General features: G+C 41.2%; 1 long non-coding RNA gene across 1 annotated transcript; it reads left to right on the forward strand.

Annotated features, from left to right (window-relative positions):
- The first annotated feature begins 92 nt into the window (after positions 1 to 92).
- On the forward strand, positions 93 to 11,824 carry LOC121062207. Its single transcript, XR_005815462.1, has 2 exons — positions 93 to 4,572; positions 11,040 to 11,824. It is a non-coding gene; the product is annotated as an uncharacterized LOC121062207 (long non-coding RNA).
- Positions 11,825 to 25,638: the final 13,814 nt, after the last annotated feature.

Consider the following 25,638-nt stretch of genomic DNA (forward strand, 5'->3'; position numbering starts at 1 on the left):
CTCTTCCTTTCTTCAAACAGTGTTATTTATTTGCAACTGATATATGGCTTAGATCTTCTGTTTCTGGAATGATTGAAGAGGGCAGCCAAGCAGGTCAAGGGAAGGAATTTTTCCTCCCTATTTTGCATTTGCAAGGCCACATCTGGCCACTCTGCTCCGTTTTGGGCTTCCCAGTACAAACTGGAATAAAGAGAAGGGAGAGGCACTGTATGCCTAGGGCGAGAGAGCATTTAAGGAGGAGAGGCCTGGAGATGAGAAGGTTAAGTCTGCACCTGACTGAACAGGATAGAAGAGAATGTAGAACCGAAATTTCCATTGAGGTGTGCAGAAAAAGGGCAATAAGCAGGAATCACAAGTTGTAGCAAAGGAAATTTTGTCTGTCTGCAATAAAAAAATCACAAGAATATGTAGGAATTTCAACAAGATTTGTGATTATACAATGCCCATCCTTTGATTTTGTCAATATAATTTTAGATATAAGGAAGAAAGACATCCACTTTAAGGAAGAGAAAGGGACAATGTCTTAAAATCTCTGGATCAGACCCCAGGCCCTTTCATCACAGCACCAATACTTTCCCAAGTGACTGCAAACCACAGTTCAAAGAAGTCATAAGAGTATGTTTAAACATCTTATTTTACTCTGATACACAACTCTGGACTCAGGTTATTATACAGTTCTACATGAAACGGTGCCCTGTGATGTATTTGTGAAATAGCAGGTATGTGCTCAGACATGACAAGAAGTAAATTTATTGCCTTTTGTTTGCAGGCTTTAGCTCCTTAGAAGATATCATGTTAACTCTCTAAAGTGGCATATCAAAATACATGTGGTTTGTTTTTTTTTTTTGTTGTTGTTTTTTTTTTTTTTAGCTATAGCTAGGTAATCTTTGCTGATGATTAAGCATCATTGTTAAGCATCACTTTTGTAGGTTTGGAAACTTATGAGTAGAGAGATCAATCACAGAATCACAGAATTGTTTTTGGAAGGGATCATCTAACTCCAAGCCCTCCTGCCATGGGCAGGGACACCTCCCACCAGTCCAGGTTGCTTAAAGCCCCATCCAGCCTGGCCTTGAACACTTCCAGGGATGGGGCATCCACAGCTTCTCTGGGCAGCCTGTACCACTGCCTACCACCCTCTGAGTGAAAAATTTCTTATAACTGATCTGAATCTACCCTCTTTCATTTTAAAAGAATTACTCATTGTCCTGTCACTACATTCCTCACCTTCCATTTAGGCCTCTTTTAAGTACTAAAAGGCCACTATAAGGTCTCCCTGGAGCCTTCTCTTCTCCAGGCTGAACAATCCCAACTCCCTCAGCCTGTCTCCATAGCAGAGGTGCTCCAATCCCTCGATCATCTTTGTGACCCTCCTCCAGATTTGTTCTAATATTTCTGTCCTTCTTGTGCTGGTGGCCCCAGAGCTGAATGCAGGACTCCAGGCAGGGCCTCACAAGAGCAGAGTAGAGGGGGAGAATCACCTCCCTCTCCCTGCTGGCCGCACTACTTTTGATGCAGCCCAGAATATGGTTACTGCCATCTAATGTTGAGCTTCTCATCAACCAGCACCACCAGGCCCTTCTCCTCAAGGCTTGTCTCTATCCACTCATCAGCCTGTATTCATGTTTGGCATTGGCCCAGCCCAGACGCAGAACCTTGCACTTGGCCTTGTTGAACCTCATGAGGTTCGCACAGGCCCAGCTCTCAGGCCTGTCCAGGTCCCTCTGGTTGGCATCCCTTCCCTCCAGCGTGTCAACCGCACCACAGAGCTTGGTGTCATCGGCAAACTTGTTGAGGGTGCACTTGATCCCACTGTCCATATTACCAACAAAGATCTTAGATAATACCAATTCCAATATTGGTATATTCAGTATTTTATCATGTCATACTGAGGTGTTTTTGCTGTGAATTATTTTCTAAACCCACGTTATTGAGATGGTAGCAACCAGCTATGCTTTTAAAGAACTAAAAGTCAAAAAGCATTTCAACATCTGGACAGTATTTGTTCTTATCAATTAGCTATCATTTAAATGAGTCTGATAGCAAACAGGGGTAATTGCTCAATGTTTTTTGAAACTAGAGTTTACAAAAAACAGCGGAGCAGTTTGTGAAGGAGTGTATGCTGTAGGAGGGGAAGGAGCATGATGATGAAGGAACAGCAAAAAGCATTACAGACTGGCTGCAGTGCCAATTGCCCACCCCCTGCACTGGGAGGTGTAGGTGGAAAAATCAGGAGCAGATTTGGGCCTGGGAAGAAGGTGGGGTTGGGGGAAAGGTGGTTTTAGTTTTGTATTTATTTCTCACTATTCTACTTGGTTACTAATTGGAACTAAGTTATTTATGCTCCGCAAGTCAAGTCTATTTTGGCTGTGACGGTAACTGGTAAATCATCAGCCTGTCCTTATGTTGATCCATGATGTTTTCTTCTTATTTTCTCCTCCTGTCCTGTTGAGAATGGGGAGTGAGAGAGCAGCTGGGTGGGCACCTGCTGGTCAGCAAAGGTTAACCTAGCACAGATACATATCATGCTTCAAATGTGCTGACTAGGTGGAAAACCACTGCGCTTTTTCTACTCACTCCATATCACAGAACCGTCAAGAAGCAAAATGTTTGAAGGTGTGGTGTTGTGAAGAGTGATGCAGCTTGCATTGCTATAGCCTGCAATAACACTTCACCTTCCCAAAGTACTTTATAAAGTCAAAATTCTGTAAAATATTTACATGCGGTAAAGGTGAATGCAACTTTGCATAAGTTTTGAGCAGAGAAATTTAGACAGAGCAAGGATTAGCCAAAACCAAGCAATAGCAAATGGCAAAGCCAGAACTCTAAACCATGGTTCCCAGCCCTACACACAACCCTCCAGTGTTGTGGTAATGGCAGCTTTGTGGTATGTCTGACATCCATATACACATTCTCATCTCTAAAAAATATAAGAATAAAGTAAGACACCAACATATTTTCCATGCCTACCAGAGTATGAACACTTCAGATATGAACTGCAAAACAAAGCTAAGTGCCTTGCAAATGTATTGATCAGGATCGAGTTTGACCTTTTAGTATTTACTTATTTTTTCAAAACTGAAATGAATTAGTTTTTTTGTTGTTTTTCCCTAAATGAAATGTAACAACTTGTGGGTAGGAAGCTTGAAATGACTCTAACCTGAGTGTTTTTTGTAACTGATTTTTAATGGATGAGATGATATAGAGTTCTTATGTGTATGTGCACTACAGAAATCTCAATAAAGATTTTATTAATTTAATTAACTTATTAAACTTTAGTAACTTTTAACTGTGGACATGGACTTGCCAACATTGTACTACAAGGTTTCACACATTATAGTTGTCAGAAACAGCTTAAAGCCAGTAAAAGTCTACCTTTACTGTAATGCAGAAATTAAGATATAAAAAATTCAGACACCAGAGAACTGGATAGTTTAACACAAGATTCACAAATGTTTTTCAGAAGGCAACCAATCAAATTAGTGTTTGTTAGTGTTCTAATTATAATCTATTCAGCCAAACACTATTGAAGTAAACCTGATCTCTCTTTTCAAATGTAGCTTTCAGTTTCAGAGAGACTAAGAACTTATTGCAAGACTTTATCACAAGTCCTTTACTCAGAAAGATTTTGATCGATTCATTTAGGTTGACTTGATTGTGAGACCTACAAAAGAACTTGCTGGAATATAAATTTACTTGTAATTAAAAAGCTAAGATACAATTTTGAGGCACTAATAATATAGATATTTGGACGAAGAACTGGCTGATAACCCACCAATGAGCAGCAAGAGTTGTCTGCTCTGCTTGGGAAAATGAGCTGACCTTAAATGAAAGCAGTCAAGCACTCAGTGAGAGAAAGAGATTGCAGAGGGGAGCTACAGAGAGAGATGGTTACAGGATTCTCATGGGAATTAGAGCCTGCTGGTACGTTCAAGGCCCTGCCACAATCTTCCTTACTGAGACATAACAAAGAAAAGGTTTATTATAAAAGAGCTAGTTGATTATGTGCAAGCATATTTAATGTATTTTGTATTATTAGACATATTTCTGTTTCCTTAATCTTATTTTGCTTTAATTTTAGCCATAGGATTTAACCATCATATATTTAAGTCTGTTACAGTAGATTTTTTAATAGGTGAGAGGGAAAAATGAGCTCACTTTATGCAGCTTTCCTCTTGACTACTCAAAAGACATTTAAGGCTTTAATAGCTTAGAATTGACAATTTAGAAAAAAAGACACATCATGTCTTCATTATAAACCATCTGGAAATCTAAGTGTCAGTATACTAGCTTCACAATGAAGTGTGTATATCTTATGCTTCAGTCCTGTTGTCTTAATGGCAGGACAGGTTCTAGTGTTTTTACGGGCAAATAGACAATACGACAATGTCTTATTTCAGCCATCTGTTCAGTTTCTGAAAGCACTGCTTTAATTCATAATGATGAATTAATCTTTTTATTATAATCTAAGATTAATCTCAATGTATGTCATCATTTTTCAGCTTCTGTCTGGTTATACCATAAACCTAGTAGCATGACTTTAAGTTGACTTTGAAATTGAATTTCAGTGGGGTAGTGTCCTGGTTTCAGTTAGGACAGAGTTAATTTTCTGGGCTAAACCACAACAGTCCATTTGGCGCCCAACGTGGGGCTCGAAGGGTTGAGATATCGACAGATTTGACCAGAGTGTGTTAAACTGAAGTTGGTATAAGTATTCGACCTGCTTAATAGTTGCTAGTCACAATGTTGATTGCCTTAATCTCAAGTCTGCTGTGCCTGTTTCCCAAATTGAGTTTTATAGCAAGTTACTTTCTGTATGTGCTCCCTGTCGTGCTGTTTATCCTTTCCGGGCCCTGGTTTAAGATTGTTATGGTACTGTGTGGTGTAACGATGGCTTATGAAATGATGAGGTATCTGGTCATGACTCTAACCTGGTATTTGTACTCAGCACTGTCGTCGACTCTATACTTCGGAAACCATATCTCAGAAACTATTAGCAATTACACCTATTGCCTTTTTTCATCAGGGAGTCAGTCTCTGGAGGGGACAGGGGAAGATATTTTTTCCTACCTGTTCACTCTCCCTTCCTCCTTCACCACCCTCTTATCCCCCGAGCTAGTTACAGTAGCTCTCCAAGATGTTGAATATCCTTGGGATACTCAGACCAGCATGTTCTTGTTGTTATGTCTCCTGAATGCGCTTCAGGTTTTGTTTAAGGTTAAACAACTACTTAGGAATCTCATCCGGAGATCTGTCTTGAGGCGGGATATTTGCGAGTGGCAGGGAGTGTGGGAGGATATGGGCAGGTTTCTAGGGCAGTGGGCACCTCCAGTGTTTTAGACATTCACCCCTGAACAACTGCAAAATCCTAAAAAACTGGTAGAATGCTTGAAAAAAAGGTGTCATGACTCTGGCAGTTCCAAAGTGACACAAATCACTGTGGCGTGCTGGGGTCTGGCTTGTGCCTATCGAGCTGCAATTGATGCTACTATCAACCTAGTGACAGACCCTGCGGCCATTCCAGTCCCGGCTCCTGCAGCCGTTCCAGCTCCAGCTCCCGCAGCCGTCCCGGCTCCAGCTCCCGCAGCCGTTCCGGCTCCCACAGCCGTTCCAGCTCCTGCAGTCGTCCCGGCTCCAGCTCCCGCAGCCGTTCCAGCTCCCGCAGCCGTCCTGGCTCCAGCTCCCGCAGCCGTTCCGGCTCCCACAGCCGTTCCGGCTCCCGCAGCCGTTCCAGCTCCTGCAGCCGTTCCCACTCCTGTGGCTGGGTCAGAGAAACAAACTGTAGCAGTGCAAGTTGCCCCTGCAGAGGGTATTCCAACCCCTGTGGCAGACCCTGTGGCTGGGTCGGAGAGGCGAGCTGTAGCAGTGCAAGTTGCCCCTGTAGAAAAGGTGAAAAAATGGTATAGAGACTCAGGTCGTTTAGAACGCAGAAAGTCTTCTGCTAAGTCTGGGTGTGGAGAAGACGAGGCTGGGCCATCAAGTGTGCAGGAGGATGAAGATGAGGATGAGGATGTCAGTAAGTCAACAGTAACTACTCGAACCCTATACCAGTGTGAGCTATGAGATGTGCGAAAAGATTTTGGTCGCTGTATAGGTGAACAGCTTGTCACCTGGCTGCTCCAGTGCTGGGACACTGGAGCCAATGGTGTGAAATTAGAGGGCAGGGAAGCCAAGCGGTTGGGATCCCTTGCTAGAGATGCAAGCATTGACAAAGCAACTGGAGATGGAGCACGATCTCACAGCCTCTGGAGACGTCTCCTGTTAGCTGTGAAGGGAAGGTATCCCTACAAGGAAGAACTTGTATGTCTACCAGTCAAGTGGACCACCATGGAGAAGGGAATTCAGTACCTGAGGGAATTAGCCGTATGGGAAGTAATTTATAAGGACTTAGACGATGCACAAACATCCACAGATCCAGATGAAGTCCAGTGTACTCAACCCATATGGCGGAAGTTTGTACGGAATGCACCATCAACATGGGCCAGCACATTGGCAATAATAACCTGGAAAAACGGTGAAGATCCCACAGTGGGTGACATGGCTAAACAACTCCAGGAGTACGAAGGAAATCTCTCCTCTTCCCTACAGGCCTGCGTCTCGGCTGTGGAGAAACTCTCTGAAGAGTTCCACCAACTTAAAGAGAATTTATCTTCCCCCCCACCTGAACAAACCAGTGGCCACCAACTAAAAGAGAATACTTTGGAGAACCTTTTTGAAGAGGTCCACCAACTTAAAGAGAATTTATCTTCCCCCCCACCTGAACAAACCAGTGGCCACCAACTAAAAGAGAATACTTTGGAGAAACTTTTTGAAGAGGTCCACCAACTTAAAGAGAGTGTATTTTCTTCCCCACCTGTACAAACCAGCGTCTCGGCTATTAGGGGTAAACGTGCATCCGTGCAAAGAAGACAATATGGTGGGTACACACCCCGCACCACCCTGTGGTTTTACCTACGTGACCATGGAGAGGACATGAGAAAATGGGATGGAAAATCTACTGAGACCCTAGAGGCACGGGTACGTGAGTTGCAAAAGAAAACAATTGGGAGAAAGGGGTTCTCTGAAAAGTTTGCTGCTCCAACTTCTAGCAGGCAGTCTTTTAAACACAGAAATGAAGATTCTGACCAGGACTAGAGGGGCCTTGCCTCCAGCCAGGGGGAGGAAAGGGACAACCGAGTTTATTGGACTGTGTGGATTCGATGGCCTGGCACGTCTGACGCACAGAAGTATAAGGCTCTAGTAGACACCGGTGCACAATGTACTCTAATGCCATCAAGCTGTAAAGGGCCAGAGCCCATCTGTATTTATGGCGTGACAGGGGGATCCCAGCAGTTAACTGTATTGGAAGCTGAAGTGAGTCTAACTGGAAATGAGTGGCAAAAGCACCGTATTGTGACTGGCCCGGATGCTCCGTGCATCCTTGGCATAGACTATCTTAGAAGAGGATATTTCAAGGACCCAAAAGGGTTCCGCTGGGCTTTTGGCATAGCTGCCTTAGAGACAGAGGACATTAAACAGTTGTCTACCTTGCCCGGTCTCTCAGAGGACCCTTCTGTTGTGGGGTTGCTGAGGGTTGAAGAACAGCAAGTGCCAATCGCTACCACAACTGTGCACCGGCGGCAATATCGCACCAACCGAGACTCCCTGATTCCCATCCACGAGCTAATTCGTCAACTGGAGAGCCAAGGAGTGATCAGCAAGACCCATTCACCTTTTAATAGTCCCATATGGCCAGTGCGAAAGTCTAATGGTGAGTGGAGACTATCGTGGCCTGAACAAAATCACGCCACCACTGAGTGCTGCAGTGCCAGACATGCTAGAACTCCAGTACGAACTGGAATCAAAGGCAGCCAAGTGGTATGCCACAATTGATATTGCTAATGCATTTTTCTCCATCCCTCTAGCAGCAGAGTGCAGGCCACAGTTTGCTTTCACTTGAAGGGGAGTCCAATATACTTGGAATCGGCTGCCCCAGGGGTGGAAACATAGCCCTACCATTTGCCATGGACTGATCCAGTCTGCGCTGGAGCAGGGGAAGGCTCCTGAACACCTGCAGTACATCGATGACATCATTGTGTGGGGTGACACTGCAGAGGAAGTTTTCGAGAAAGGGAAGAAAATAGTCCAAATCCTTCTGAAGGCCGGTTTTGCCATAAAACAAAAAAGTTAAAGGACCTGCACGAGAGATCCAGTTTTTAGGAATAAAAAGGCAAGATGGACGTCATCAAATCCCAATGGATGTGATCAACAAAATAACAGCTATGTCTCCACCAACTAGCAAGAAGGAAACACAAACTTTCCTAGGTGTCGTGGGGTTTTGGAGAATGCATATTCCAAATTACAGTCTGATTGTAAACCCGCTCTACCAAGTAACTCGTAAGAAGAATGCTTTTGAATGGGGCCCTGAGCAACGACAAGCCTTTGAACAAATTAAACAGGAAATAGTTCATGCAGTAGCCCTTGGGCCAGTCCGAACAGGACCAGATGTAAAGAATGTGCTCTACACCGCAGCCGGAGAGAATGGTCCCACCTGGAGCCTCTGGCAGAAAGAACCGGGCGAAACTCGAGGTCGACCCCTGGGGTTTTGGAGTCGGGGATACAGAGGATCTGAGGACCGCTATACTCCAACCGAAAAGGAGATATTGGCAGCATATGAGGGAGTTCGATCTGCTTCGGAAGTGGTCGGTACTGAAGCGCAGCTCCTCCTGGCACCCCGACTGCCAGTACTGGGTTGGATGTTCAAAGGAAGGGTCCCCTCTACACATCATGCAACTGATGCTACATGGAGCAAGTGGGTTGCACTGATTACTCAGCGGGCTTGAATAGGAAACCCCAGTCGCCCAGGAATCCTGGAAGTGATTATGGACTGGCCAGAAGGCAAGTACTTTGGGATATCATCAGAGGAGGAGGTGGTCCGTGCTGAAGAAGCCCCACTGTACAACAAGCTACCAGAAAATGAGAAGAAATATGCCCTGTTCACTGATGGGTCCTGTCGTATTGTTGGAAAGCATCGGAGATGGAAAGCTGCTGTATGGAGTCCTACACGACGAGTTGCAGAAGCTGCTGAGGGAGAAGGTGAATCGGGTCAGTTTGCAGAAGTGAAAGCCGTTCAGCTGGCCTTAGATATTGCTGAACGAGAAAAGTGGCCAGTTCTCTATCTCTATACTGATTCATGGATGGTAGCAAATGCCCTGTGGGGGTGGCTACAGCAATGGAAGCAGAACAACTGGGAACGCCGGGGCAAACCCATCTGGGCTGCTGCATTGTGGCAAGATATTGCTGCCCGGGTAGAGAACCTGGTTGTAAAGGTACGCCATGTAGATGCTCATGTGCCCAAGAATCAGGCTACTGAAGAACATCAAAATAACCAGCAGGTGGATCAGGCTGCTAAGATTGAAGTGGCTCAGGTGGACCTGGACTGGCAACATAAAGGTGAATTATTTATAGCCCGATGGGCCCATGACACCTCAGGCCATCAAGGTAGAGATGCAACATACAGATGGGCTCGTGACCGAGGGGTGGACCTGACCATGGACACTATAGCACAGGTTATTCATGATTGTGAAACATGTGCTGCAATTAAACAAGCCAAACGGTCAAAGCCTCTCTGGTATGGAGGACGATGGCTGAAATACAAATATGGAGAGGCCTGGCAGATTGATTACATCACACTCCCCCAAACCCGCAACGGCAAGCGCCACGTACTTACAATGGTGGAAGCAACCACCGGATGGCTGGAAACATATCCTGTGCCCCATGCCACCGCCCGGAACACTATCCTGGGCCTTGAAAAGCAAGTCCTATGGCGACATGGCACCCCAGAAAGAATTGAGTCAGACAATGGGACTCATTTCCGAAACAACCTTATAGACACTTGGGCCAAAGAACATGGTATTGAGTGGGTGTATCACATCCCTTATCATGCACCAGCCTCTGGGAAAGTTGAACGATACAATGGACTGTTAAAGACTACACTGAAAGCAATGGGTGCTGGGACATTCAAAAATTGGGAAACACATTTGGCAAAGGCCACCTGGTTAGTCAATACTAGAGGATCTGCCAACCGAGCTGGACCTGCCCAATCAAACCTGTTACGCACTGTAGAAGGGGATAAAGTTCCTGTAGTGCACGTAAGAAACATGCTGGGTAAGACAGTCTGGGCTACTCCCGCCTCAGGAAAAGGCAAGCCCATTCGTGGGATTGCTTTTGCTCAGGGACCTGGATGCACCTGGTGGGTAATGCAAGAGAATGGGGAGGTCCGGTGTGTACCTCAAGGGGACCTAATACTGGGTGAGAATAGCCCATGAGTTGAATTATAGTATGTTAATTATCATATAACACTGTCTGTCATCGCTACCATGGTTGCTATATATCATAGATGAAAATGGTGATTAATTAGAAGGTATTGGAAAGAGTGTAACCTGAGCATGACATAAATGGTAAGGAATAAGGGGTGGATATCTGTCCTGGTTTCAGTTAGGACAGAGTTAATTTTCCTCCTAGTAGCTGGCAGGGTGCTATGTTTTGGATTAGAATGAGAAGAGCGCTGATAACATGCTGATGTTTTAATTGTTGTAGTGCAGTGCTTACACCAAGCCAAGGACTTTTCAGCCTCTCTCTGTCCTGCTAGCGAGCAGGCTAGGGATGCAGCAGGAGCTGGGAGGGGACAGACCCAGGACAGCTGACCCAAACTGGCCAAAGGGGTATTCCATACCATTTGACGTCATGCTGAACAATATATAGGGGTGGCTAGCCGGGGTGGAGGGGGGGGGGCCGGCTGCTCGGGGATAGGCTGGGCATCGGTCAACGGGTGGTGAGCAATTGCATTGTGCATCACTTATTTCGTACACATTATTACTATTAATACTATTATTATTATTATTATTGTTGTTATTCTTTTCCCTGTCTTAATAAACTGTCTTTATCTCAACTCACAGACTTCACTTTCCCGTTTCTCTCCCCCATCCCGGAGAGGGTGGGGGGAGGGTGAGCGAATGGCTGTGTGGTGTTTGACTGCCAGCCGGGCTAAACCACAACAGGTAGGAATTTATCACGGATTGCTGAAAGTTACTCACTAGCTGTATGGAAATAGGACATCTATGGAAATGGAAGCGATCAGCTGAGTTTTAAAGTCTGGTTGTGCTCAACAGACATTTAGTTTCTAGATGTTTAGCCTAGAAGGATTTTTCTCCCTATGCTTTCTCTTAAATCACAAAATGCATCAAAACCTGCAGAAAGTATCAGGCTCTACAGAAAAGATCAGGTCAGACAGAAATACACTATAACTCTTATCCTGTATTGCCCATAATCTCTTTATCATTTGTTGTATTCTCTTGCCATTTTGTTGAATGTAGCCTTACATAGAAATCCAAACAAAATGTGCTTGAATAACATCTCAGTGAGGTTCCAGTTCTGACTACAGACCCTTAACTACTAAATAAATATAAAGAACAAATTTAATTACTTAGTGTTTTTGGAACTCTAATAATGTTTTCTAACAACGAGGTTGAAGCAGGCTGTTGACAAGCAATTCTCCCACTCCCAGCATGTAGTTAGTGCAGGAATATTTCTATGGCAATCCTGTAGTATTAGCGGTAATGAGCAGAACAGCTACTGTTTGTCTAAAAAGTTGCCAATATCAGAAACCATGGAAATACTAGTGTAATTCCATTGTTAAACCCAGTAATACCATACTGGGATATGCACTCGGCAAAGAAAATAAATTATTGGCTGTACAATGAGATGCTAATTTATAAATGGTTATTAAAATAATCTTATTGCAAAAATTTATCATGCAAGTTACTTATCTGTAGATGAAAGTTGATTTGGGGGTGAAGACAGAGAGATTCCAACGTGACCTGCAATCTGAGAAGAAACAGTGGCACTTGAGATGCCTTTTAGCTGCTCCCCACCTCCCAGAGGCCTACAGCACAGTCCTTTTTTGTGGTTACGATGCCAAGCATTTGGACTGCTTCTTTATACGTTCAGTACAAAGAAAATAAAGATATTACCAAGGTGACGTTTGGTAAAATCATGGTTGTAACAAACTCCATTGTCTGTAATAGAAGAGCTGCCACTGAATCCTCTACCTTCTGCTGCTGAGCTGCACAGTTTAGCTACATTTAAAGATACCAAGTCCAGCACTGCTGCTGAATGCAGTGGTACTGCTGCCACCAGTTTCCTTCGGTCTGAATGTTGAACACTGCTGCTTTTTGTGCTACTCTTACTTTGGCCTAAATATTTTAAACCAATTGCACTTCTTAACAAGTAGTGCACAACAGTAATGTACAACTGCCTGAGAGTGACCAGGGGTAGGGCTGCAGGGCTGAGAATTGGCTCTAAGAAGAAAGCAACTGTGAGTTTTTCCACTGGAACCTGCTAATGTTTGCAGAGGCAGGCTCTAGAAAGGCTTAAGCACTGCTTTGAATTATGGTTTCTTAGATCTCCTAGTAACCACTCTGTTTCTTAAACACTGTGCCAGCTCAGCTGCAGAATGAATACTGTACTTCAGCACTCTTCTGTCTGAATGCATCTCTAATACAGCAACAAGAGAGTAACTTTGCTTAAAAGAAGAAAATGCAATGCTAAAGCCTTCTATTTGGCAGCAGGTCAGAGGCAGATGTAAAACCTGACAGCAATTTTAATTGCTGCTTTGCAATCAATTTTCTTTGAAAATTGATGCCTAAGTGGAATATGATTTCACAGGCTGCAAATTTAATCTCAGAAATAAAGTGCGCCCTTTTCAAGGTACACAATAAACATGCTTCATATTCTCCAGTAGCTGGTAAATTCAGCAAAGGGGTGAATCAAACATAGCTTGGTACTGCCACTTAAAGTCTAGGAAAAGATCAGCTATTCCTCCTCACTGTTAACAACTGAATAGGGAGATGATACAAAGTCTGAATTCCTAGATGGAAAGACGTGCCCAATTTTGCTTTAGATGCTGGACAAGACTATAAGAAGGACTGGTTCTACATTCTTATCTGGGAGTTTAATTTCTATACAGGAGTTGCTCAACTAGTAACCATGAATCTTATGCTGATATATTTCCGATAGTAAAACAAGGCCAACAAAATATGTTCTACAACAGAGCAGTCATTTTATTTTGAGCATTTGATTTATCAGCCCCATTGTGGAAAATGATTATATACTCTCAAATTACCATTTTTTTATGAACTATTACAATACAGTCAGACTTCTTCACCATGCCTAGACCTTTACAAACAGATGCAATAGGGATAGGTTTGGGATTACTTCCTCTCAGTTCTGCTGGAAACCAATACAGAAAGTCTATTTGTTGATATTTCCTCCCTCAACTCAAAAAGCCCAGCTTTGGCAAGAAACTATATTCTTCTAGCCAATACTAAAACAAATAAACCAAAACCCAAACCAAAACAAAAAACAACACCCTAAACCAAACAACCAATCATGAGAAAAGAGAAAGCACGATTTTCTATCTGGTTTGAATTAGTAGGAAATGTGGCAAGCAATGTATGCAATACCAGGTCTGATGGCCTCATATCTAGTTATAGCATAAATTGTTTTTCCAGCATTAATTAAATTATCAAATCGTTCCTTTTAATTAAGTGTTGATACTCAAAATTCTTTAATGTTTGCTTTAAAAGTGAAAACATTTTAAACAGCAGAAAACATATTTTAAAACAGCATAAACTGGATTTTGTTGGACTAGCAGAAAGAAAGAACAAAATAAAATGGTACTGTTTTACTCAAAATACAGAACAGGACTTCCTGTCAGATAAAATGTCAATGAAATGCTTATCCACTTTGCACCACATTTCAAGAGATCCTAGATTAACAGTATAGTGAGATAACTATGGGAGGCTGTCCCTGGTGTAGAGGATCCTGATCCATGACTCCTACCTCACTTTGTTTAAATTAAATTAGAGAATTCAGTACAGGGTTGGATTGTCCACATCAACAGATGCACAACTGTCCAAACACAATCCATACCTACTGGAACAACAGTTTAGAAGGCCTTGCTTTTTCTGATCAGAGAGATCAGCCTACATACTCTAGCTTTCTTACAGAAAGGCAGTTTTCAGCCTGGACTTAAAGAGTACCAGCAAACCACCTGAGCTGGACATGGAATTCCTTTGGTGGTCATGTAAAGAAAAGGGATCAATCTTCCTTTAAGAGCAGCACCTGCTCAGTTCTGTTACCAGTCAACCATCCCCAAACCACAGGACAGTAAAAAGGTGAAAACAGGAGACTTGTTTCTTCTGGAAAATATGACTTTCAAGAGCTTTAGTTTCTCACTGAAACAAATTATTAATGTAATTATTAATGTTAGCATAAGTAAAAATAACTATCCAATCCAGTCTTTCTCTCCTTTCCTGTCTGACATTTAACCAGCAGTAACTAGCTGTACTTTGAATGCAACGGAAGCAAACACTCTTTCATAAACTAAACAGGTGCCCTGAAAATAGTCCAATATCTTTATTAAATATCAAATAATTATAATTATCCAATGTTAAATATATTGAAAATATCTTGATACATTTTTATACACTGTGTAATAACATCAATATTCTGATATTGTAACCTCACTAAATCCATTTTTTCACATACTTACTTATTCATGAAAATTACCCTTAATTTGCCTAGTCTACCTTTTAGTAAAAGGTGAATAAAAACCCAACAGAATACTTGAAGCTGCCTCATATAGAAAGATAAGGACATGATTACTTCATAAACTACATCTGCTGCTATGCCAGGTGAGCTTCAGCTAAAGATCCAGTTTTTAATGGTACTGACAATTTTTAATGGTAAACAGAAGAGTGACAGACATCTCAGTGGACCATAATATGCAGGAAGGAATAAAAATTTGAAAGCTATCCTTGGTATTGTGCTGAATTCATCTTATCTTTTCAAATAACAGTTGTTCAGTTGCAAGTTTTGCTGAATTTTTGATTATATCTAATATCATAACTCTTTAACACATTCTTTACTAAGAAACAAAGTCAAGTGTTTTTACTGAAAATCAATCCATGATCAATAAGAATGATAGGAAAAATCCAGTAAGTGCTATGTTATTGGGAATAATGATAAATTTTCATTTTATTTTCAATTAACATTTTTTTCCAAGCCTTGGAATGACTGGCAATTTCTCTTTACTCCCTTATCTGTAATCTAAACTTTTCTGGATTGTAAATCTTGTGCTGCTATAAGCATTAAAAGGCTAATTTTCCATTGCTATTCATTTTATTCTAGTGAGTGAACAAAACACATTTAAATCATCCATAAATCATCTGTAAGTATCTGTGATAAAAATATAAATAAATCTCCAATTAATAATTTGGAAACACTTAAAATTCAGTTAAAATATCACACATTTAAAACAAAATACATTAAGACTAAACTTTATTTCAAAACAGAAATCAAGGCGATAAATGAGCATCTTTCACAAGATGCATAGACTGTATCACTGTACATTTCCATTTCCTTTGTGTAAACTGAAAAAAATGGAGCCCAGTGTTCACAATTTAGTTGTACAAGTATTGTAAAAAATGCAGCTCCATAACTTAAGCTATTAAGACTATCTTAAACTAAAGACATTTCACATCTTTGGGAAAATTAGTTCTTTAAAATGAATGCCAGAAGTAAAGGAATTTGGCATTTAATAGTACAAGCAGGTTTTGAACAAAAGGGACAAAACCCAACATCTTGAAATCAAAAAGGCAGAAAAACCTCCAAGATGATTTCTAATTTGTCTTGGCTGTGTGTTTCACAGTAGTCCACTGGATGGCTCCCTTACCACTGTGTGTTGCTGTTTCATTGACCATATTACCATGAGGCAAGCTCTACTGCTGGAGGAAACTTCCCTTAGAACAAATGAAAAAGTATCTCCATTTGTGGTCCACGAACTTGCAAATGCAAGGTGTTCTCCCAAAGCAATAAACTTCAGTTTCCTGTGGGAAAAATAAATAAATAAATAAAAATAAAAAAGATGAGCTGAAAATCTCTGAGTACATAAAACTGGAACAGGTATGTTTAACAACAACAACTACCCATGGAGTATACTGGAAAACAATTAAAATGAATTGGGGTAGATTCTGACACTACCATGCTCTTATAATGCACTACAGCCAAGGACAGACACAGTCATCCTACCACTATGTAATCCTTCCCACTGAGAAAACGTTGTAAAGGCAATACAGCAAAGAAAAATCTGGAATGGAGGCATGCTGAAAACGCTCGGGTTCTGTGCGTCTAGAATGATAGAAAGAGGTATGGGTCAGTGTACAGTTTGCTCCTTGCAGCCACTCAGGTGTGCAGTTGTGGATTCACATTACTTGTAAGAGCAGGTTGACCCCAAAACAGACAGCCCTGCTTACTCCTTTCTTTAGTTAGATCTAACGACTGTTAGATCTGCAGGATATGTCAGATCAACAGGTTGATTAGACTGAATTTTTCTGATGTACTAGTTTTAGATCAGATGGTAAAATCTGACTGTATGATCTCCACAATATATCACAAGGCATAGTCTGCAGTTATAGTGGGTAAAGTGTAGCATAAACCCATATCCTCTCTGTTGTAAAACTAAAGTAATTTTCTTTTTTTTTTTTTTTTCCACTTCAGTTGCATTTTAGTTGTATTTCTAATGGGATTTTATTGCAAAGTCTGTTACCAGATAAAACCACCTATGTGTCATAAAATTCCTAAATGTCTCCTAAAACAATTCCTGTATCATAATAAAACAATTCCTGTGTCATAATCATTTGTGCCAGATCAATTTATCAGATAGAACTGTCTTATACTGCCTTTAGGAATTGATACTTGATAGTACTCAGGCAGAGAGTTTAGCTGAATAAAATTTCAACCTATTTATTGCAAACTGCCAGATTCCACACAAAGAGAGAAGAGCTGCCTGAGGGGCCGGCTCGGCTACAGAGTTAGGCTGAGCCTTTGTAGTGGTTTTACTCAGGTGGGCAGCGGAGCTCCACCACAGTCGCTCTCTCACTCCCCCTCCTCAAAGGGAAAGGGGGAGAAAATACGATGCAAAGGGCTCGAGGGTTGAGATAGGGACGGGGAGATCGCTCAACAATTATCATGACGGGCAAAACAGACTCAAAGTAGGAAGACAGCAAGATTTATTGCCTATTACTACCAAGCTAGAGAAGTGAGAAACAAAGGAAAGAAACCAAAAACACCTTCTCCCCATCCACCCTCCTCCACCTCCCTCCTCCTGAGCAGTGCAGCAGAATGGGGAACGTGGGCTGCGGTCAGTCCCTGACGCTTCGTCTCCGCCGCTCCTTCACGGTCACTCTAACCCCTAATCCCCGTGGGGTCCCTCCCACGGGATGCCGTCCTTCCCGAACTGAGCCTGCAGGGGCTGCCCACAGGCAGCAGCTCTTCAAGAACTGCTCCAGCATCGGCCCATCCCCCAGGAGCAAACTGCTCCAGCACGGGTCCCCCACGGGCGGCAGCTCCCCCCAGACCCCCTGCTCCTGCGTGGGCTCCTCTCCACGGGCTGCAGCTCCGGCCCGGGGCCTGCTCCTCCGGGGGCTCTCCACGGGCCGCAGCCTCCTCCAGGCCACATCCACCTGCTCCACCGGGGGCTCCTCCACGGGCCGCAGCGTGGAGATCTGCTCCATGTGGGACCCATGGGCTGCAGGGGGACAGCCTGCTCCCCCAGGGGCCTCTCCACAGGCCACAGGGGAACTGCTGCTGCGTGCCTGGAGCACCTCCTGCCCTGCTGCTGCACTGACCTGGGGGTCTGCAGGGCTGCTTCTCACTCCTCTCTCTCGCCTAGCTGCTGTTCCTCACCAGGTTTTTATTCTTTCCATTCTTAAATCTGCTCTCACAGAGGCACAAACAATATTGCTTATTAGCCTGGCTCTGGCCAGCAGCAGGGCCCTTATCTAACATGGGGCAGCTTCTGGATTCTACTCACAGAAGCCACCCCTATGACCCCCCGCTACCAAAACCTTGCCACGTAAACCCACTACAGCCTGCTTCACAGCTCCCTCGTAAACAGAGCGGATCATTTATAGAATAAAATAACCGGAGATGGAAACAGAAGGTCAATGTTGTTATAATATGAACAAAGGCAAAATCTTGTCTACCTGCCTACTGTTCTGTCAATGTATATTGAATACAAACTGAGGTAATATCTTAGTCTATGCATGTACAGAACAGCTGCAGTAACAGTGGCAAGACGTTGGTTCTGACAGGCAATAAAATCCTTTACTTTCCACTGTGGAGAGACTTTGGAATGAAACTGGACCAAATCCCAGAGGTTCACAAGCAGAACAAAAGCAGAGGAGGTCCAAGAATGAGTCCAAGGATGGTCCCATACTGTCCCATTCTACTCAAAGGCTTCAAATATCTTTCGGATATCTAGCGGCTGAGGTCACTGGGCCTGTTCAGCCTGGAGAAGAGGAGGCTGAGGGGAGATCTCATCACAGTCTACAACATCCTCGTGAGGGGGAGTGGAGAGGCAGGTGACCTATTCTCCGTAATCACCAGTGATAGGACCCACGGGAATGGTGTTAAGCTGAGGCAGGGGAAGTTCAGGCTGGACATCAGGAAGAGGTTCTTCACCGAAAGGGTGGTCGCAGACTGGAACAGGCTCCCCAGTGAAGTAGTCACTGCACCAAGCCTGTCTGAATTTAAGAAGCGATTGGACTGTGCGCTTAGTCACATGGTCTAAACTTTTGGATAGACCTGTGCGGTGCCAGGAGTTGGACTTGATGATCCTTATGGGTCCCTTCCAACTCAGGATATTATATGATTCTATGATTCTATGAACTATATTACACCTTTTTTTTTTTTTTTCTGTAGGGCTAGGTCTGTTGTGGCTCTAGCTATGAATACCAGTTATGTAAATAACATAACAGCTATGAAGGTTTCATATATCTAAGCTTATAACCCAATAGTGGAACTAAGTACAGTGACCTTATGTGCAAACAGACATCAGAGTAGTCATTTGTTACACAAAACAGGGTGCTTAATTTTCTCTCTCACAGATTTAAAATGGACTGTCATGGTGGGCATGGCAATGTGCTGTAAATACCATGACAGTTAAATATTTAAGAAATATGGTTCAATTATATTTGCCATTTCAGACAAAGATAATGCCCAACTCAATGTTCATGGCCACTGGTGTGTTTACAAACGATGAACATGGCAGAGGATCCTCGTCCTACTTCTTGACTGAAAACATGCCTCCTGCAGAAGTGAGGCCTGCAGGTTCACCTAATGCTGACTCTAGTCTGAGCAACTGTGAATGTTACTCTAATTCATATGCACTGTTTCATGTACTCGCCTTAACTTTCAGTTACATCCAAGCTGCACCCTTAAAGCTGGGTAGATGTGATGTCCCATTGCTTGTGATGGGACACAGACTTCATGTTAAGCTAGGAACTCCGGCCTTAGGACTTCTGGATTTATCTTGGTCTACGTCAAGTTCTGTTTTAGCTTGCTTTGTACTATAAGCAATTACCTAACTGTTTTGGTAATTATCTAGTATTAGGTAGTAGGTGACTATTCCCTATTACTATATTTTACCTAGATGATGACTACCATACTACCTCTTATTGCACTATATTTTACCTTTTGCTTAGCTTTGCACTGTCATGTGTTGTAATGCCTCTTGTAACTAATTGTTGCCTTCTGGAAATAATAGGTAGCAACAGGAAGTAGCTATCTTCTGTAGGAAGAAATATCTGAGAGCCTACAATAAAATGCAGTATAGTGAAGAAGAAAAATCAGACAAGAGCAGACACCTTGAAAGTCTGGTCACAGAATCATACTGGGGTCCTCAGGATATAAACAAGTCACTAGTCTATTACTGATCAATAAAGGAGTAATGGCCATGAAAGAACAAGTATCCAACATATGTAAAATACACCTTATATTAAATTTCAATCTACCTTGGATTTCCAGTCTTATAAAAAAAAAAAAAAAGCAGTGCATTGAATGTTAACAAACATAAAAAGTTATTCCAAACACACCCTAAGGTGAAGAGAAAGGAACCATTAGCATCAATATTTTACACCTGCTAGCAAGAAGGAAGAAACACCCAACCATCAACATCATGCTCCTCTCACTGATAGACTCAAGATGAAGCCCCCAGACTGAAGCCATTAATGTTTCAGACTCAGAGGGTGAGTAGAAATATTAGGATGCTGTCAGAGAAAGGTATACTAGAAAATGTGCATTTATCAATTTTAACTGTACATAGTCCAAACTATGAGTGCTGGTACCAACTTAAGTGGACTGATAATATTAATTCTTGATCGTCCCACTAAGATTTTTTCTGGACTAACAGTAGATTCTTGGCTTTGCATGTAAGGTATGTTCTTTGGCTCACAGCTGCAAAAATCGCGCAACTAAATGAGGGAAATTCATCCTGGTCTACTGTTGCATACAACAAACAGATCATCAAACACACGTATATATACATAAAGTCTCATTACATAGATAATGAGGAAATTTTATCTTGCAAAATATATCTCAGAACAATGATATCGAAAACAACAGCATCTCTTGCCATCCTAGTGTGTATATATATTTTAATATATGCATGTAATATATATATATATTTAAAGAAGGCAAGTTTTGTCCATATCTGGGAAAAAATAATGAAATCAGCCTTTGATTTTGGAAATCAGTTCCAGTACCTAACTGAGGATCCAGAAGTAGCTGTTTGAGCTGTTTGTATCCTCCGCAAGATAGTATTTAAGATTTCCCTTACTCTTTCTGTGCTCCTAACTCTAGACAGATACAAACTGTCCACACGGAATTTAAACAGCTCCCTATGCATCATGCTGCCTCTTTCAGATGCCCATCTAGGACATCTAATTTTAGCACATGATGTGCAGGAAACTTAAATGCTTCACTCACAGGTCTAGGTTCTACTCCAGAAGTGCTAGGTGCTGCATTGCTGTGAGAATACTTCAACTTATCCCACAAATCATTATGAAGGTCTAGCTACATTCAACCAGCGTTCTGTGCTGTTCAGTGGTTCCTGAACTACTGGCAGAGTAGGGGCCTCCAACTTGCTCATAGGCCCCTGGGATAGCCACAATGTACAAGAATGTTGTACGTTTGGGTTGTGTATAGTTCATGAATTGCTGCTGTGATGGACAGTCAGGATTAGAAATATTAATAGAAAGATATAGCCACTATTGCCACTAAAAACTACTTGGCAAAATTATAAATCTTATTAGGAGATACAGAGTCATACAGATTCTTTACACTTTATAATCTGTTAGTTTTCAGATTTGCAGTACTTCGTCTTTTTCAGCATACAGCCTCTTCGTTTTGGTTGCCTTTCATTTCCTTATACTGAAACAATACACAGTAGCAGCAAACTGACTATGGAAGATGTTACAGTAACTTACATTTTCTGGAGTTTACAATGCTGAGACAAACAGTCTTTTCTGGCCTGGGTACCCAAGGTTTCAGCTTTGAAAAACTTTTCTCCCTGGCATTTTATTAATAATCTGACCACTGTATATGGAGAAATAGACCCATATAAGTGAATATAATTTTAGCAGATTGAGTCTTGTGTTTAATTATGCAAATAAAAAATAACTGTATTAAAAAAAAAAAAAAAAAAAAAAAAACTATAATTTGGCAAGCATGAGCTTCCTAATGAGGACTAATTGCTTCAGCTTTCACAAATACATATTTTTATAATTAGGACGTAATTACCTGAAATAGTCTTCCTTTATGCACTTTTTACTTTTATAAATTGCTAGACAAATAGGATGAGAGAATCAGTCCTTTATTTTTCCTGTATTTGTAAGCTTGTTTCCAGGTAAGTTGGTAAAATGTTGAAAGTATTCTTTGATAAACTTTATCTTCAGTCCATATATATTTTTTTTTCTTGGAACAGCAGCACTAATTTTCACAGATGAAGATATGCACCAATGTAATTGCAAAACCAGAACATATGCAATTGCTCCTAAGGATGCGATTTAAGGCAGTAAAATGAGGGCTAGGGTTAGCATTTCCATTAGGAAATGGATGGTGATGATGTACTGTTAAGGCTGGGTCTGGTACAGATAAAAGTTTGAGTCAGGCTGGAAGCTGACCCTGCTGGGCCGAGGATTCAGGAGGATTGGCAGGCGATGCTGAGCTAGTGAAAGACCTAGAATTAGACTGATGTGATCCATGCTAAGACAGTCTCCTTACATATTTAAAAATTACTGAAGCATGTTCTTAGGCTGAGATTTAGACCCAGAAATGGTTTCCTGATGTGTTACTGCTAGTGCTTGCACTTGCAGAGTTTGGTGTACTAGGGTTATTGTACTATTAATCTAGGAATAGAGTTTGGTCTGGTGAGCTAGGGTTAGTGCTTGGTTTACTGGGAGTTAGGGTTAAAACTTTAGTTTTGGCTCAAAAGACCAGGCTGAGCTACATTCCTACCTGGATCCACAAGGAATTTCTGAGTTGGGTTAAATGTGGTGCTATCATGTTGAATTTAATGGGTGGGGGTTTGAAATGTTCTAAACTGACAATGTTGAGTTATGCTGAGTTTGGACAGCTTCAGTCCTGCAGTCAGTGATAACTTCATAGAGAGATGGTGGTATCTTCGGTAGTAAGGCTTCATTCAACCTACCAGAAGATTTTTAAAGAAAAAGCAACATTTCAATTTCAGACTAGAAATGAGTCAGTGGAAATAATGATTTTCTGGTGAGAAGTGTTTTGCCATGAAGAAATGACTCGATTTTGTGTTTTGCTCCAGCATAAATTTCTGGATTATCTACTGATAGCCGATCCAGTTGCTTGATGTAAATAAGCCACCAATCATGCAACTAGCTTCCAGATGAAGTTGTTGTATATTCCTTGGCAAAGTACAGATGCTAAAAAAATATATACTGAATGCTACTGCTGTATGATAATCTAAAAATAAAGCCCAGATGCACTTCCAACTTCTGGTAATTAGAAACTACCTTTTAGTTTCCAGCCTAAAATTGATACAAATTTTTCTGAAACTTTTATTTGTTCTTGTGTAACACTGTACCTGAACTCACATAATTATCATTTGTTCATTGCGTTTACCTGTTGTGCTTACCCTTGAACAAGCCAACCCTTCCAGCCTTCCAAGACAGGTCCTCTATTCTGCACAGTATTCTAGAAACAGTTTTCTTTACCTATTCCTTAGTCAAATTAAACTCTCCTGACAATGGTAAATAGTATTTTAGATAAAGTTTCATAAGAGCTTTCTAGAGATGGTGTCCCCACTTGAGTCCTTTTGCATGCATGGAAAAATAGCTCTATCAGAAAAGGTAAGATTTATGTATTACAAATATGCCTTCCCAACCTTTGGAAACTTTACCTGAGCAGTGCAAGTGACAGTGCTACCATGCTTCACTTTTTGTTAATATAATCACTTAAAAGATTATTTTCTGACTTATTTCTTTAGAAGTTACCTGCAAAACTGGTAAAGCACACTTTTTTTCTGCATTACTAGGAGCATAGAAGAATGCAGGGGTCGCCTATTACATGCATGAAACAGTAATTATGCACAAAGTCTGCAACAGCCTATAAGAGATAAATTCTTAAAATTTATTGAGAAATAACACTAGCATTGGATCTCACTACAGTCAATTACATTTACTTTGCTGTTTCTACTGCTAGCCTGTTTGTGTAGGCTTCTTGTTTTACAGTAAAAATTCTCACTGTGCTTATTTTATACATACTCTCAAACCAGAATTATATCTCCCCATTTCTGCCAACTCACTAACTATCTGAAGTACAGTTCATGACAGAGCTGTTGAAGGCAAGATGAGTGTTTTCATTAGCCATACAAGAGTTGAATGGCATGCCAAGAGATGTCAGAAACACAAAGGAGACCATAAAAGGTTTTATTGATCACCTCCACGCAATTTTATGGATGTAGTTCTTTAATCTGAACTAAAGATCTGGACTGATCTTTTAAAACGATTGGGAAACTGAAGCTCAAACCTCCACTTTTCTACATGTCCTATATATAACGAATTTAGCTATAAAGTTCTTCTGCCTCATGAATCCAGCTTTACCCAGCCTATATATGAAATTAAAGGAGATGAACATTAGATGTGCTACTTGTGACAATTCAATAGGAATGCCTTGAATGGTTTACAAGAAGGACTTTTATCAAGTGATAAGTCAAGACAGCTTTATGAATGCTCTACTAATTTTACATGAGCTTTTCCATACTCCTTGGCTAAGATGCAATACAGTTTTCCTTTTAAATTAATGGAAGATTTCTAACACAATAACCTAATTCCTGACTTACTGGAAAAGTTCAAGTAAAACCAATGGAAAACTTGATTCATTATACTTTTATGAGCTTTACAAGAGCTACTTCCAGTTGCTCATACTCCTGAATCAGTTATGTTATCACAACTGCATCTCTCCTACCTGTGTAATGTCAACAACAGTGGCATATACCCTGCTGGTACCACAAGATGATGAGCTTCTCACCTGAAGCAAAATATGTAGTAGAAAAATGAAAATCCATGATGTGAATCATATAGGTTCAAATATAAACGGAAATATGAGTTTATAAAGAAAATAATGTTTTCTTTATAAATCCCGCAACTGAACAATAGATTACAGTAAAGTTCAAATTTTAGTCACATGAAGACTTTATTAACTGCTATGATTTTTTATTTATTTATTTATTTGTTTTGCTGGGCTGAGCTATCTAATAAGACCACCAGCTACAAATTCAAATAGCATTGCTTACCCACATTATTTGGAAACAAGACAACGTATTTACCCTAACTCCAGACCTGCAACAAGAAAAACCAACCACTGTTTATTGCTTTAAAGTTTTACCACTTTGGAAGGCAGTCTGTTACAATGAGAAAAAATTAAGAAAATACGTAAGAAGAACTGTAAGAAAAAAAATCTCATAACGCTAACGCCATGGAGAGAAAATACACAAACTCCTAAAAAAGCCCAAGGCTTTGTTGTTTCCTAAAGTTTTATTTGTTGATTACTTTGTTTTATTCCTAACGTTTATTCAAAGTTTTGAGGACTGGATACGACTTAGGATAACACTGTGTTTACACCACTCTGTCTTTTACAGGGACATCCCTACGTACCTAAGCAATAACAGTACTACTGAAAGCATTAAATGGCCCCAAAAGTGCCCTCCTTTGACATCCTCTCAAAAAGCATAGAGGCTGAACCTCCCGAGGACTGCCACTTCTGAGTCAGAGCAAGAAAGGACAATAAAGCATAAACTAGATATGCATCTCTCTTTCTGCATAACACAATGTGAATGTTTTTGACCAGGTCTACTCTAGATTTTCAAGCTTCCATGCTTATATGAAGAGTTGGGAGTTCATCTTTCATACCTCTAAACCCCTGGTTGCCCAACTGGCATCTGTAGCATTACTTAGCATTTATATTTCTCAAGTAGCTATTAAATAATTTAACATTTATCTTCTAGCTATAGAAGGCTGTTTTTATCACGCACATAAAATATTTATCTATATCATAACTATAAGCCTTGTAACTATAAATACTATATTCAACACCATTGTTTCGCTCATAAGCTAAGTATCATTTTAGAAGGATGCACATAACGGATGCAATAACTTAGATGTGGAAAAAATAACAAAGAAATGATAAATAAAAACTTGAAACAAAACATAATGTCTCATTTCAGTA

This window comes from Cygnus olor, chromosome Z (assembly GCF_009769625.2).
Source record: "Cygnus olor isolate bCygOlo1 chromosome Z, bCygOlo1.pri.v2, whole genome shotgun sequence".
Classification (NCBI taxonomy): domain Eukaryota; kingdom Metazoa; phylum Chordata; class Aves; order Anseriformes; family Anatidae; genus Cygnus; species Cygnus olor.